Source organism: Hordeum vulgare, chromosome 6H, assembly GCF_904849725.1.
Source record: "Hordeum vulgare subsp. vulgare chromosome 6H, MorexV3_pseudomolecules_assembly, whole genome shotgun sequence".
Lineage (NCBI taxonomy): Eukaryota > Viridiplantae > Streptophyta > Magnoliopsida > Poales > Poaceae > Hordeum > Hordeum vulgare.
In genome coordinates, this window is record NC_058523.1 from 490,533,176 (window position 1) to 490,547,452 (window position 14,277).

Consider the following 14,277-nt stretch of genomic DNA (forward strand, 5'->3'; position numbering starts at 1 on the left):
AGAGCAGCGGACACCTACTTGTTGATCCTCGGAGTCCTCCTGGTTCGATAAACCTTACAGTCCCCGTGTAAGGGAAATCTGCTGCTGACTACATCTCAACCTTCCACTTGGGGTAACCAACGAGAGGCGAGAACTATATCCATCAACTCGTCATCAGCCACTCACCTCGGAGAGGACCTAATAGACCTATGGGTGGCGCACCAGCCCTTAGTGGGCTGGTGAGGCCAGCCCAATAACCTATTTGAGCTAAAGGCAAAAATATAAGGAAAGGGAAAAAGGGAAGGAGGTGGACAAGTGGGAAGGGAGTCCTCCACCAAACCGAATTGGGGGAGGACTCCTCCCCTTTGCTCGGTCGAACCCTCCTACTTTGAGCAGGAGGCAAGGCAACCCTCCCTCTTGTTCCACCTATATATAGTGAAGGTTTGAGGGGCTTTTTGCACCCCAAGCCATAGTGCAGCCCTATCTCCTTCCACCACTTTGTGACACCTCGTAGCTAGTTCGGTACCGCACGACAAAGCCGTGCCAGAGTAGCTCCACCACCATCGCCGCCACGCCGTCGTGCTGCCGGAGAATTCACCTACCCCATCGTATCTCTTGCTGTATCAAGAAGACGGAGATCGTCATCGAGCTGTACGTGTGTTGAACACATAGATGCCGTCCGTTCCATACTAGATCGGGACGGAGTTCGTGGGACGCTTGCGATTCGGATCGCAAAGACGTTCGACTACATCAACCGCGTTTCTTAACGCTTCCCGCTTAGCGGTCTACAAGGGTATTGGACCCGATCTCCACTCTCATAAGATGATCATCACCATGATAGGTTTTCCGTGTTCGTAGGAAATTTTTTGTTTCCCATGCAACGTTCCCCAACAATGGCATCATGTGCTAGGTTCATGCATAGATGATATCTTCGGTAGAACACAAAAGAGTTTTGGGCGTTCATGTTCAATTTGATGCCCTCCTTAGTCTTTTCTTGATTCGGCGGTATTGTTGGATTGAAGCGGCTCGGACCAACATTGCTCGTACGCTTACAAGAGACCGGTTTCATCGACTAACATGCAACTTGTTGCATAAAAATGACTGGCGGGTGTTTGTTTCTTCAACTTTAGTTGAATCGGATTTGACCGAGGCGGTCGTTGGAGAAGGTTAAATAGCAATTTGCATATCATCGTTGTGGCTTTGCGTAAGTAAGATGCGATCATACTTGATACCCATAGCAGCCATGTAAAATTTGCAACAACAAATTAGAGGACGTCTAACTTGTTTTTGCACGGTATGCATGTGATGTGATATGTCCAATGACATGAAATGATATATTGGATGTATGAGATGATCATGTTGTAATAATTAAATATCGATTTGCACGTCGATGCTACGGCAACCGGCAGGAGCCATAGGGATATATTTAATTATTTTGCGCTTGGAGATGCTTTGCTTTATCACTAGTAGTAGTTTTAGTAGTAACAACATAGTTAGTGCGACAACCTCGATGGCAACACGATGATGGAGATCATGGTGTGGCGCCGATGATGATGGAGATCATGCCGGTGCTTTGGTGATGGAGATCAAGAAGCACAAGTTCATGGCCATATCATGTCACTTATGATTTGCATGTGATGTTAGTCCTTTTATGCACCTTATTTTGCTTAGGAAGATGGTAGCATTATAAGGTGATCTCTCACTAAAATTTCAAGATAAAATTGTGTTCTCCCCGACTGTGCACCGTTGCGACAGTTCGTCGTTTCGAGACACCACATAATGATCGGGTGTGGTAGACTCTACGTTCACATACAACGGGTGCAAAACAGTTGCACACACGGAACACTCGGATTAAACTTGATGAGCCTAGCATGTACAGACATCGCCTCGCACCACAAGAAATCGAAAGGTCGAGCATGAATCATATAGTTGATATGATCAACATGGAGATGTTCACCATAGAAACTATAGTCAACTAACGTGATGATCGGACTTGAGTTAGTGAATTTGGATCATACGACACTCTAATAACTAGAGGGATGACAATTTGAGTGGGAGTTTATTAGTAATATGATAAGCTAAACTCAGTTGTCTTGAACATAGTCTAAGTAATCTTTGTGCTGTAGATCACTGGCTCGCGCAGTAGCAACCCTGAATTTTAATGTGTTCCTAGAAAAAGCTGAGCTGGAAGATGATAGAAGCAACTTTGTTGACTGGGCTCTTAATCTGAGGCTTATCCTCACGGCTTCCCAAAAGCAATATGTCCTTGATGCGGCGCTAGATGATGCACCACCCGATACGGCGAACCAAGACGTTTTGAACGCTTGGCAGTCGCGTAAGGATGACTACTCATTAGTTCAATGTGCAGTTTTGTATGGCTTAGAACTGGGACTTCAAAGATGTTTTGAACATCATGTAGCATATGAGATGTGATACGTCTCCGTCGTATCTACTTTTCCGAACTCTTTTGCCCTTGTTTTGGACTCTAATTTGCATGATTTGAATGGAACTAACCCGGACTGATGTTGTTTTCAGCATAATTGCCATGGTGTTGTTTTTGTGCAAAAATAAAAGTTCTCGGAACATCCTGAAAATTTACGGAGATTTTTTCTGGAATAAAAGAAAAATACCTGCGCAAAGTTCCACGTGAGGGGGCGTGCCAGTGGGCCACAAGCCCCTGGGCCGCGGCCACCCCCTATGGTCGCGCCATGAGGGCTTGTGGGGCCCACGTGGCACCACCGCCCCCAATCCCAGTCCTATATCTTCCGTTTCGCGTGAAAAAAAAATCAGAGAGAAGGTTTCATCGCGTTTTGCGATACGGAGGCACCGCCACATCCTGTTCTTCATCTGGAGGGCAGATCAGGAGTCCGTTTCGGGCTCCGGAGAGGGGAAATCGTCGCCATCGTCATCATCAACCTTTCTCCATCGACAATTCCATGATGCTCTTCATCATTCGTGAGTAATCTCATCGTAGGCTTGCTGGACAGTGATGAGTTGGATGAGATCTATCATGTAATCGAGTTAGTTCTTGACGAGGATTGATCCCTAGTATCCACTATGTTCTAGATTGATGTTGCTACTACTTGGCTATGCTTAATGCTTGTCACTAGGGCCCGAGTGCCATGATTTCAGATCTGAACCTATTATGTTGTCACCAATATATGTGTGTTTTAGATCCTATCTTGCAAGTTGTAGTCACCTACTATGTGTTATGACCCGGCAACCCCGGAGTGACAATAGCCGGAACCACTCCCGGAGATGACCATAGTATGAGGAGTTCATGTATTCACCGCGTGTTAATGCGTTGGTTCGGTTCTTTATTAAAAGGAGAACCTTAATATCCCGTAGTTTCCATTAGGACCCCGCTGCCACGGGAGGGATGGACAATAGATGTCATGCAAGTTCTTTTCCCTAAGCACGTATGACTACATACGAAATACATGCCTACATTAGATTGATGAACGGGAGCTAGTTACATATCTCTCCGTGTTATAGCTGTTACATGATGGATCACATTCGTCATACTCATCCATCACCGATCCACTGCCTACGAGTCTTTTACTACTGGTTCTCGCTGCGTCACTTTGCCTAGGCTTGTCCCTTGTTACCAAAGGGATTGGGCCACTTTGTTGCTGCTGTCACTACTGCTGTTACTTGTTACTTTGTTGCTGCTACTACTACTGTTCCTTGCTACTCCGCTGCTACTTGTTGCAAGACTATGTTGGCGCTAACATCCCGTCAACAGGGCCTTTTCTGGCACCACTGCTGGGAATTGCCAAAGCTTTTTCTGGTGTCGTTGCTATCATACTACATTGCTACTGATACTTTGCTTGCACACACTATTCTTTCAGGTGTGGTTGAATTGACAACTCAGCTGCTAATACTTGAGAATATCCTTTAGCTTCCCCTTGTGAGCGAATCAATAAATTTGGGTTGAATACTCTACCCTCGAAAACTTCTGCGATCCCATACGCTTGTGGGACATCAAGATGTTCCAGGAGTTCAAGTTTATCTTTGAGAAGAATGCCCGGATCGAGAGGTATGAAACCTTCGATAAGTTCTACGCTTGCAAAATGGAGGAGAACGGGTGTGTTAGTGAACACATACTCAGAATGTCTGGGTACTCTAACCGTGTAGCTGAGCTGGGGATTGCTCTCCCGCAAGAGGCTATCACCGACAGAGTTCTTCAGTCACTGCCACCTAGCTATAAAAGCTTAGTGTTGGACTATAACCTACAAGGGATGAATAAGTCACTCGTCGAGCTGTTTGCGATGCTGAAAGTTACAGAGTCAGAAATCCAGAAAGAGCATCAAGTGTTGATAGTCAATAAGACCACCAGTTTCAAGAAAAACGGTAAGGGGAAGAAGGGTAACTTCAAGAAGAGTGGCAAAGTTGTTGCCCCTCCGATGATTATTGCAAGGGAACTGGTCACTTGAAGCGCAATTGCCCCAAGTATATGGTCGATAAGAAGGCGGACAACGCCAAACAAGGTATATTTGATATACATGTTATTGATGTGTACCTCACCAACTCTCATAGTAGTGCCTAGGTATTTGATACTGTTTCTGTTGCTCACATTTGCAACTCGAAACAGTAACTATGGAATAAATGAAGGCTGGCGAAGGATGAAGTGATGATGCGTGTGGGAAATGGTTCCAAGGTTGATGCGATCGCCGTCGGCACGATTTCACTTCATTTACCATCGGGATTAGTGATGAACTTAAATAATTGTTATTTAGTGCCTGCGTTGAGCATGAACAGTATATCTGGATCTTGTTTATCGCGAGACGGTTACTCATTTAAGTCAGAGGATAATGGTTGTTGTATTTATATGAGTAATATCTTCTATGGTCATGCACCCAATGTGAGGGGTTTGTTCATGTTGAATCTCGGTAGTGATGACACTCATATCCATAACATTGAGACCAAAAGACGTAGAGTTAGTAATGATAGCGTCACTTTCTTTTGGCACCGCCGCTTAGGTCATATTGGTGTAAAACGCATGAAGAAACTCCATGCTGATGGACTTTTGGTGTCACTTTATTTTGAATCAATTGACACAAGCGAACTTTGTCTCATGGGCAAGATGACCAAGACTCCGTTCTTCGGAACAATGGAGCGTGCAAATGACTTGTTGGAAATCATACATACTGATGTGTGCGGACCGATGAGCATAGAGGCGCGCGGTGGATATCGTTATTTTCTCACCTTCACTGATGATTTGAGTAGATATGGTTATATTTACTTGATGAAGCACAAGTCTGAAACGTTTGAAAAGTTCAAGCAATTTCAGAGTGAAGTTGAAAATCATCATAACAAGAAGATCAAATTCCTACGATCTGATCGAGGAGGTGAGTATCTGAGTTACGAGTTTTGTGCTCACTTAAGACAATGTGGAATTGTTTCACAGTTGACACCGCCTGGAACACCACAGCGTAATGGTGTGTCCGAACGTCGTAATCGTACTTTATTAGATATGGTGCATTCTATGATGTCTCTTACCGATTTGCCGTTATCGTTTTGGGGCTATGCATTGGAGATAGTTGCGTTCACTTTAAATAAGGCACCATCAAAATCTGTTGAGACGACACCATATGAACTGTGGTATGGCAAGAAGCCAAAGTTGTCGTTTCTTAAAGTTTGGGGATGTGATGCTTTTATCAAAAAGCTTCAGCCAGAAAAGCTGGAACCCAAAGCGAAAAAGTGTGTCTTCATAGGTTACCCAAAAGAGACAGTTGGGTATACATTCTATCCGAGGGCAAAGTGTTTGTCGCTAAGAATGGAGCTTTTCTTGAGAAGGAGTTTCTCTTGAAAGAATTGAGTGGGAGGAAGATAGAACTTGATGAGGTTGTGGAACCTTTGCTTCAACCAGATGGTGGCGCGGGACAGAAAGAAGTTTATGTCGAAGCTACACCAGTTGAAGAGAAAGCTAATGATGATGATCATGAAACTTCAGATCAAGTTGCCATCGGACCTCGTAGGTCGACAAGGGCACGTACTGCTCCAGAGTGGTATGGGAATCATGTCTTATCGATCTTGTTGTTAGACAACAATGAGGTGACGAAGAGCTTGTTGTAAAGGGTTACGTCGATGCAAACTTCGACACTGATCCGGATGACTCTAAGTCTCAAACTGGATATGTATTTATTCTAAATGGGGGTATTGTAAGCTGGTGCAGTTCCAAGCAAAGCGTCGTAGCTGATTCTACATGTGAAGCGAGGTACATAGCTGCCTCGGAGGTGGCTAAGGAGGGTGTCTGGATGAAGCAGTTGATGTCAGATCTTGGAGTTGTGCCGAGTGCACTAGGTCCAATAAATTTGTTCTGTGACAACACTGGTGCCATTGCTCTAGCCAAGGAACCAAGGTTTCACAAGATGACCAGACACATAAAGCGATGCTTCAATGCCATCTGCAATTACATCAAGGAGGAGGACATAAATATTTGCAAAGTGCACACGGATCTGAATGTTGCAGATCCGCTGACTAAGCCTCTTCCACAACCGAAACATGATCAACACGAGAACTATATGGGTGTTAGACTCATTACATTGTAAATCACATAGAGATGTGAAGCTAGATTATTGACTCTAGTGCAAGTGGGAGACTGTTGGAAATATGCCCTAGAGGCAATAATAAAATAGTTATTATTATATTTCCTGTTTCAAGATAATCGTTTATTATCCATGTTGTATTTGTATTGAATGGAAACACAAATGCATGTGTGGATATATAGACAAAACAATGTCCCTAGTGAGCCTCTAGTTGACTAGCTCGTTGATCAAAGATGGTTAAGGTTTCCTCGCCATGGACAAGTGTTGTGAGTTGATAATGGGATCACATCATTAGGAGAATGATGTGATGGACAAGACCCAAACTATAAATATAGCATGTGATCATGTTATTTTGTTGCTATTGTTTTCTACATGTCAAGTATATGTTCCTATGACCATGAGATCATGTGACTCACTGACACCGGAGGAATACCTTGTGTGTCTCAAATGTCGCAATGTAACTGGGTGACTACAAAGGTTCTCTACATGTATCTCCGAAGGTGTCTGTTGAGTTAGCATGGATCGAGAGTGGGATTTGTCACTTCGAATGACGCAGAGGTATCTCGGGGCCCACTTGGTAATACAACATCACAAACAAGCCTTGCAAGCAATGTCACTAAGAGTTAGCCACGGGATCTTGTATTACAGAATGAGTAAAGAGACTTGCCGGTAACGAGATTGAAATGGGTATGGAGATACCGAAGATCAAATCTCGCGCTAGTAACATACCGAAGGACAAAGGGAATGATATATGGGATTAACTGAATCCTTGACATAGAGGTTCAACCGATAAGATCTTCGTAGAATATGTAGGATCCAATATGGGCATCCAGGTCCCGCTATTGCATATTGACTGGAGAGTGTCTCGTTCATGTATACATAGTTCTCGAACCCGTAGGGTGTGCACACTTAAGGTTCGGTGACATTTCAGTATAGTTGAATTATTGATGTCGGTAACCGAATGTTGTTCGGAGTCCCGGATGAGATCCAGGACATCACGAGGGTTTCCGAAATAGTCCTGAAACAAAGTTGATATATAGGAATGTTGCATTTGGCTTCCGAAAATATTTCGGGCATTACCGATAAAGTACCGGGAGTGACAAATGGGTTTTGGGGTTTTGCCGGGAGGGGCCACTCACCCGGGAGAGGACCTAATAGGCCTATGGGTGGCACAACAGCCCTTAAAGGGCTGGTGAGGCCATCTGATACGTCCAAAATGCATCACTATTTTGTATCATAATTTGTCTCTATTCATTGATATATTTCACAATATGATGATGTTCTTATAGTGTTTTGGCTTATTTTACACGCTTTAGAACTTTCCGGTGCCGAAACAGCAGATGCAGGATTCAGCGGAGAAAAGAGCACGAAAAGTTGCCATATCAGAACATCTCCAACTGAGTTGAAATTCACGGGGAACGAGTTTCCGAACAAATCAAGAAGACAAGCTGAAGAAGGGTTGGAGGGGGCCACCAGGCGCCCAGGCGACCTGGGGGCGCGACCTACCTCCTCGCTGTGCAAGGAAGCCGCCTGGGTGGTGGGTCCCACCTCCGGTGCCCCTCTTTGGCCTATATCACCCTCGTGACCTAAAAATCCCGGGGACAAAAGTTTTTCCGGAGTTCCGCCGCCGCTCGGGGGCGGAAACCTACAGAGAAGAAAAGACCTTTCCGGCGGGCAGATTCCGCCGGGGAGAACTCCTCCCGGAAGGGGATATCGTCCTCATTGTCATCACCATCGTCACGGGCATCATCGAGATCATCATCACCATCATCTTCATCACCAACACCATCTCCATCTTCACCCCATCTCACTTTACCATTGCAATCGAGTTGTACCTTGCACTATTCATCCCCTCTACTCTACCGGTGTTGATTACTCTTTTGTGGTGAATGCTATTGAGTTTTGTTGGAGAATTATTGTTATGACCAGATTGTTCATCATATTTTCATCACCTCTGATCATGATCTCTTTTATGTCTTGTGAGTAGTTCCTTTAGTTCTTGAGGACATGGGAGAAGTTTAGTTGCTAGTAGTCATATGATGTTGAAGTAATATGTGTTGATTGATATTTAAGTTATGATGTTATTCTTCTAGTGGTGTTATGTGAACGTCGACTACATAACACTTCGCCTTTGTAAGGACCTATGGGAATGCATCGTGTATAAAGAATGCTTATGTGGGTTGCCGGAGTGACAAAACTTGAACCCCTGTTCGCATGCTTTTGCACGAGGGGGTGTTGGATCCTAAAGCTTATTGCTATGGTTAGGCTTTGCCTTAATTTCTCTCTTGTATTTGCGAATGCTTGCAAGAGGTTTAACCATAAGAGTGTACTTTTCTTAGCCTAGACGATGCACTAGTTAAGATCCACCCACATAGCACTTATCAATACAAAACATAGTACTAGAGGGAATATGGCGAAAGCACTTGACTATCTCTCCCGTGTGTCCTCAGGAACGCCTTAGTATTTATAAGTTTAATCCCTCGGCTTATCCTTTGTGTTCAAAAGTATTGGGGCACTTGCTGCACCTTGGCACCATTTGCTTTCCTTGCATTTATTTCCTTGTTGCTTATACTAGAAAACCCATAAAAAGTTACCTTTGAGTACTTGCAGTTATTCCTTGCTCAAGATCGCTTGTTAGTACCTTCTCCTCCTCGTTGGGTTCGACACTCTTACTTATCGAAAATGGTACGATAGATCCCCTACACTTGTGAGTCATCAAGACCATTTTCTGGCACCGTTGCCGTGGAGTGTAGCGCTATTGGTAAGTGAAATTGGTAAGGAAACCTTTACGTTGTACGTGCTGTTTTTATTTTGATGTTTCCGCTTTTTGTCCCTATGGACAACTCTGCTCTTGGTTTGTTGCTTGTGGGGAACTGCCCCAACGCTATTGTGATGGAGCGTCCTCCCCCAACTACTGAAATTGTGCCCTTTAAAATACCAATTGGTATTATTGATTGTGTCTTGGCTAATCGATATGCAGGAGATAGACATCCAGGTGAACACTTGCTATATCTTTCACAACTATGCTCCTTATTTAAGCTTGCAGGTATATCGATGGATATTTTTATGAGAAAGCTATTCTCTCTATCATTAAAAGATAAGGCTTTGGATTGGTATAGGCTTCTTGATAACTCTCATTTACTAAATTGGCAAGATCTTATGCCTCTCTTTTATGCAAAGTTTTATCCTCTTCATGAAATACATCGAGATAGGAACTATATTTATAACTTTTGGTCTCGTGACGGAGAAAGGATCGCTCAAGCTTGGGGGATATTGAAGTCCCTAATGCTCAAATGTCCCAATCATGAGCTCCCCAAGGAAATCATTCTTACAAATTTTTATGCAAGGCTTTCTCGTCAAGATAAAGAGATGCTTGATGCCTCCTCTAGTGGGGCATTCTCCAACAAAAGAACTGAAGCTAGGTGGGATCTTATTTGAAGGATCCATAAGAACACTGAAGATTGGGAGATTGATAAAGGTATTGAACCCGTTATAAATTATGAGCATGATTACATTGAGAGCTATGTGAAAAATGATTACTTCAATACCTTTTGTGCTAAGATTGGTCTTGATTCCCAGCTTCTAATTGATTTTTGCAAAGACTTTGCCTCTCATATTGATTCTTATAACAAGAGAGAGGATCAACACCATAAACCTTTTAAGGAATTACCTGTTGACATCAATATCATTGACCCTATCTTGCCTACAGTTTTATATGAAAAGCCCCCTTTTCCTACAAGGATGAGGGAGCATTCTTTTGTCACAGGCATACTGAATAAAAGTGAAAGAACGACTGATGAGCATGAGGACCTGATTAAGGTTGATCCTCAAGTTGCATTAGTCAACGATCTTGTTACTACTAATATTGAGGATTCCAATATAAATTTTTGTGCTGTTTCTACTAACCTTGTTACAGCCAAGAATAAAGGCCCAATTTCAGGTACTCGAGTTGTATCTGTTGAAATAGGAGATCATAATTATTACGGGCTATGTGATTTGGGATCCAGTGCTAGTGCTATTGTTTTTTCACTTTATCAAGAGATCGTGAATGAGATTCTACCATGTGAAATTGAAGACGTTGATGTTACTATTCATCTTGCAAACAAAGAAACTATCTCTCCTATTGGAATTGTTCGAGATGTTGAAGTCCTATGTGGAAAGGTAAAATATCCTACCGACTCTCTAGTACTCGGTTCTGTGTAAGATAGTTTTTGCCCTATTATCTTTGGTAGGCCTTTTCTCAAAACTTGTGGAGCTATTATAGATTGCAGGAAAGGAAAAGTATCTGTTGAATTTAATGGTGAGACATATGAATTTAACTTTTCTAAATTCTTGAAGCAAACTCGTGGTACTGATTTGCCTAGTAGTGATAAAATTATTGAAGAGATTGCTTCTATTGCTATTCCTCCTAACGATCCTTTGCAGCAATTTATGGAGGACCACGAGAATGATATGCATATACAGGAAAGGAATGAGCTAGAAGACATATTCTTGAGACAACCTGCTATCCTGAAGCACAACCTTCCAGTTGAGCCTTTGGGAATTCTGTCGAAACCAAAAGAAGACCCGGTGTTTGATCTTAAACCTCTTCCCAATACGCTCAAGTATGCTTATTTAGATGAAAAGAAAGTGTATCATGTTATTATCAATGCTAACCTTTCATGATATGAAGAAGAGTGATTATTAGAAGTCCTTCGTAAACACCGAGGCGCTATTGGCTATACCCTTGATGATCTTAAGGGGATTTGTCCATCTATTTGTCAGCATACTATCAATCTTGAGCCTGATGCTAAACCGGTTGTTGATCATCAACAACGGTTGAACCCGAAGATGAAGGATGTTGTGAGGACCGAAATCCTCAAGCTTCTAGCCGTAGGTATTATCTACCCTATAGCTAATAGTAAGTGGGTAAGTCCGGTACATTGTGTTCCCAAGAAAGGAGGTACGAGTGTGGTTCCTAATGATAAGAATGAACTAATACCTCAAAGAATTATTATTGGATATAGAACGTGTATTGATTACAGGAAGCTGAACAAGGCAACCAGGAAGGACCACTACCCGCTGCCGTTCATCGACCAGATGCTTGAAAGGTTATCCAAAAACACTCACTTTTGCTATCTTGATGGGTATTCTGGCTTCTCTAAAATTCATGTTAACACTAGCGATCAAGAGAAGACCACTTTTACTTGTCCCTTTGGTACTTATGCTTATAGACGTATGCCTTTTGGTTTATGCAATGCTCCTGCTACTTTTCAAAGGTGTATGTCTGCTATCTTTCATGGTTTTTGTGAGGAAATTGTGGAGGTTTTCATGGACAATTTCTCCGTCTATGGAACCTCTTTTGACCATTGTCTCCACAACCTTAATGAAGTTTTGCAGAGATGTGAGGAGACGAACTTGGTACTCAACTGGGAGAAGTGCCACTTCATGGTCAATGAGGAAATTGTTCTTGGCCACAAGATTTCTGAAAAGGGAATAGAGGTGGACAGGGCAAAGGTCGAAGCAATCGAGAGGATTCCTTATCCAAAGGACATCAGAGGTATTCGTAGTTTTATCGGTCATGCTGGTTTCTATAGAAGATTTATTAAAGATTTTTCTAAGACTTAGAAACCCCTCACTAATCTTCTCCAGAAGGATATTCCTTTTGTGTTTGATGAAGATTGTAAGGAAGCCTTCGAAGTTCTTAAAAAAGCCTTGATAACCGCCCCTATAGTCCAACCACCTAATTGGAATTTGCCTTTTGAAATCATGTGTGATGCTAGTGATTTTGCTGTTGGAGTTGTGTTAGGACAAATGGTTGATAAGAAATTGAATGTTATACATTATGCTAGCAAAAATCTTGATAGTGCTTAAAAGAATTATGCTGCTACTGAAAAAGAGTTTTTAGCGGTAGTGTTTGCTTGTAATAAGTTTAGGCCTTACATTGTTGATTCCAAAGTCATCATTCATATTGATCATGCTGCTATTAAGTATCTTATGGAAAAGAAGGATGCCGAACCAAGGCTTATCAGATGGGTCCTTCTTCTTCAAGAATTTGATTTGCAGATTGTTGATAGGAAGGGAGCAGACAACCCTGTAGCAGACAACCTTTCCAGGATGGAGGACATACCACATGATCCTATTCCGGTCAACGATAGTTTTCCTGATGAACAGTTATCTGTTTTGAAGGTACAATCTAATTCCGATCCATGGTATGCAGATTATGCTAACTTTATTGTTGCAAAGTTTTTGCCTCCAGGTTTAACATTCCAGCAAAGGAAGAAATTCTTCCACGACTTGAGGTATTACTTTTGGGATGACCCACATCTTTTTAGAGACGGTGCGGATGGGATCGCGAGGAGATGCATACTGGAGCATGAGCAGAAGGATATCTTGAGACAATGTGATAACAGTCCTTATGGGGGACATCATGCCGGTGAGAGGACCGCACACAAGGTTCTCCAGTCAGGTTTTTATTGGCCTACTCTCTTTAAAGATGCTAGAAATTATGTTTTATCTTGTGATAAGTGTCAAAGAGTTGGTAATATTAGTAGGAGAAAAGAGATGCCTATGAATTATTCTCTAGTCATTGAGCCTTTTGATTGCTCGGGTTTTGATTTTACGGGTCCTTTTCCTCCTTCACACAAGTACACTCACATTTTAGTGGCTCTTGATTATGTGACCAAGTGGGTTGAAGAAATCCCCACTGAAAGTGTTGATCACAAGATATCTTTGAAAATGCTCAAGGATGTAATCTTCCCTAGGTTTGGTGTACCTAGGTACCTCATGACCGACGGAAGATCACATTTTACACATGGTGCTTTTAGAAAAGCTCTAGCCAAATATGATGTCAATCATAGAATTGCTTCACCTTACCACCCTCAAACAGGTGGGCAAGTTGAGCTCACGAATAGAGAGATCAAGTTGATCTTGCAAAAGACAGTGAACAGTTCTAGAAAGGACTGGTCCAAAAAGTTAGGAGATGCCTTGTGGGCGTATAGAACTGCTTACAAAAATCCCATGGGAATGTCTCCGTATAAGATGGTCTATGGCAAGGCATGCCATCTACCTTTAGAGTTAGAGCACAAAGCTTTCTGGGTTGTTAGAGAGCTTAATCCTGACCCAAAGTTTGCTGGTGAAAAGCGTCTCATGAACTTGACTTCTGTGATGAGTGGAGAAGTGAAGCTTACGAGAGTGCAAAAATGTTCAAAGAAAAGGTAAAAAACTGGCATGACAAGAGAATTTTGAAACGTGAATTTGATGTTGGTGATAAAGTTTTGTTGTATAGATCTCATTTCAGGTTTTCTCCAGGTAAGTTACTTTCCAAGTGGGAAGGACCGTACCATATCGAAGAAGTCTACCGCTCCGGTGCAATCAAGATTAACAATTTAGAAGGCACTAAACCACATGTTGTGAATGGGAAAAGACTCAAGCATTACATGTCAGGAGACCCCATCAATGTAGAGGTGGATGTGATACAGGTAGCTACTCATGAAAAACATATTGCAATACTGTTGAGACACCAGCAGAAGCAGAATAAGAATAGGTATGAAATACGGTAAGGAAACTTCGCGAACATCAATAAAAGTTATGTATTATGTGTTTTTGCATAATTAGGAAAATTCCGAGCCGAAGTGGAGCCGGAGAGGAGCTCCAGGGGCTCCAGGCGACCTGGTGGCGCGGACTACGTCCTGGCCACGCCAGGAGGCCGCTTGGACCACCCGGAGTCCGTCTCCGACCCCACTTTGGCTTATTATCGTCCTTTCGG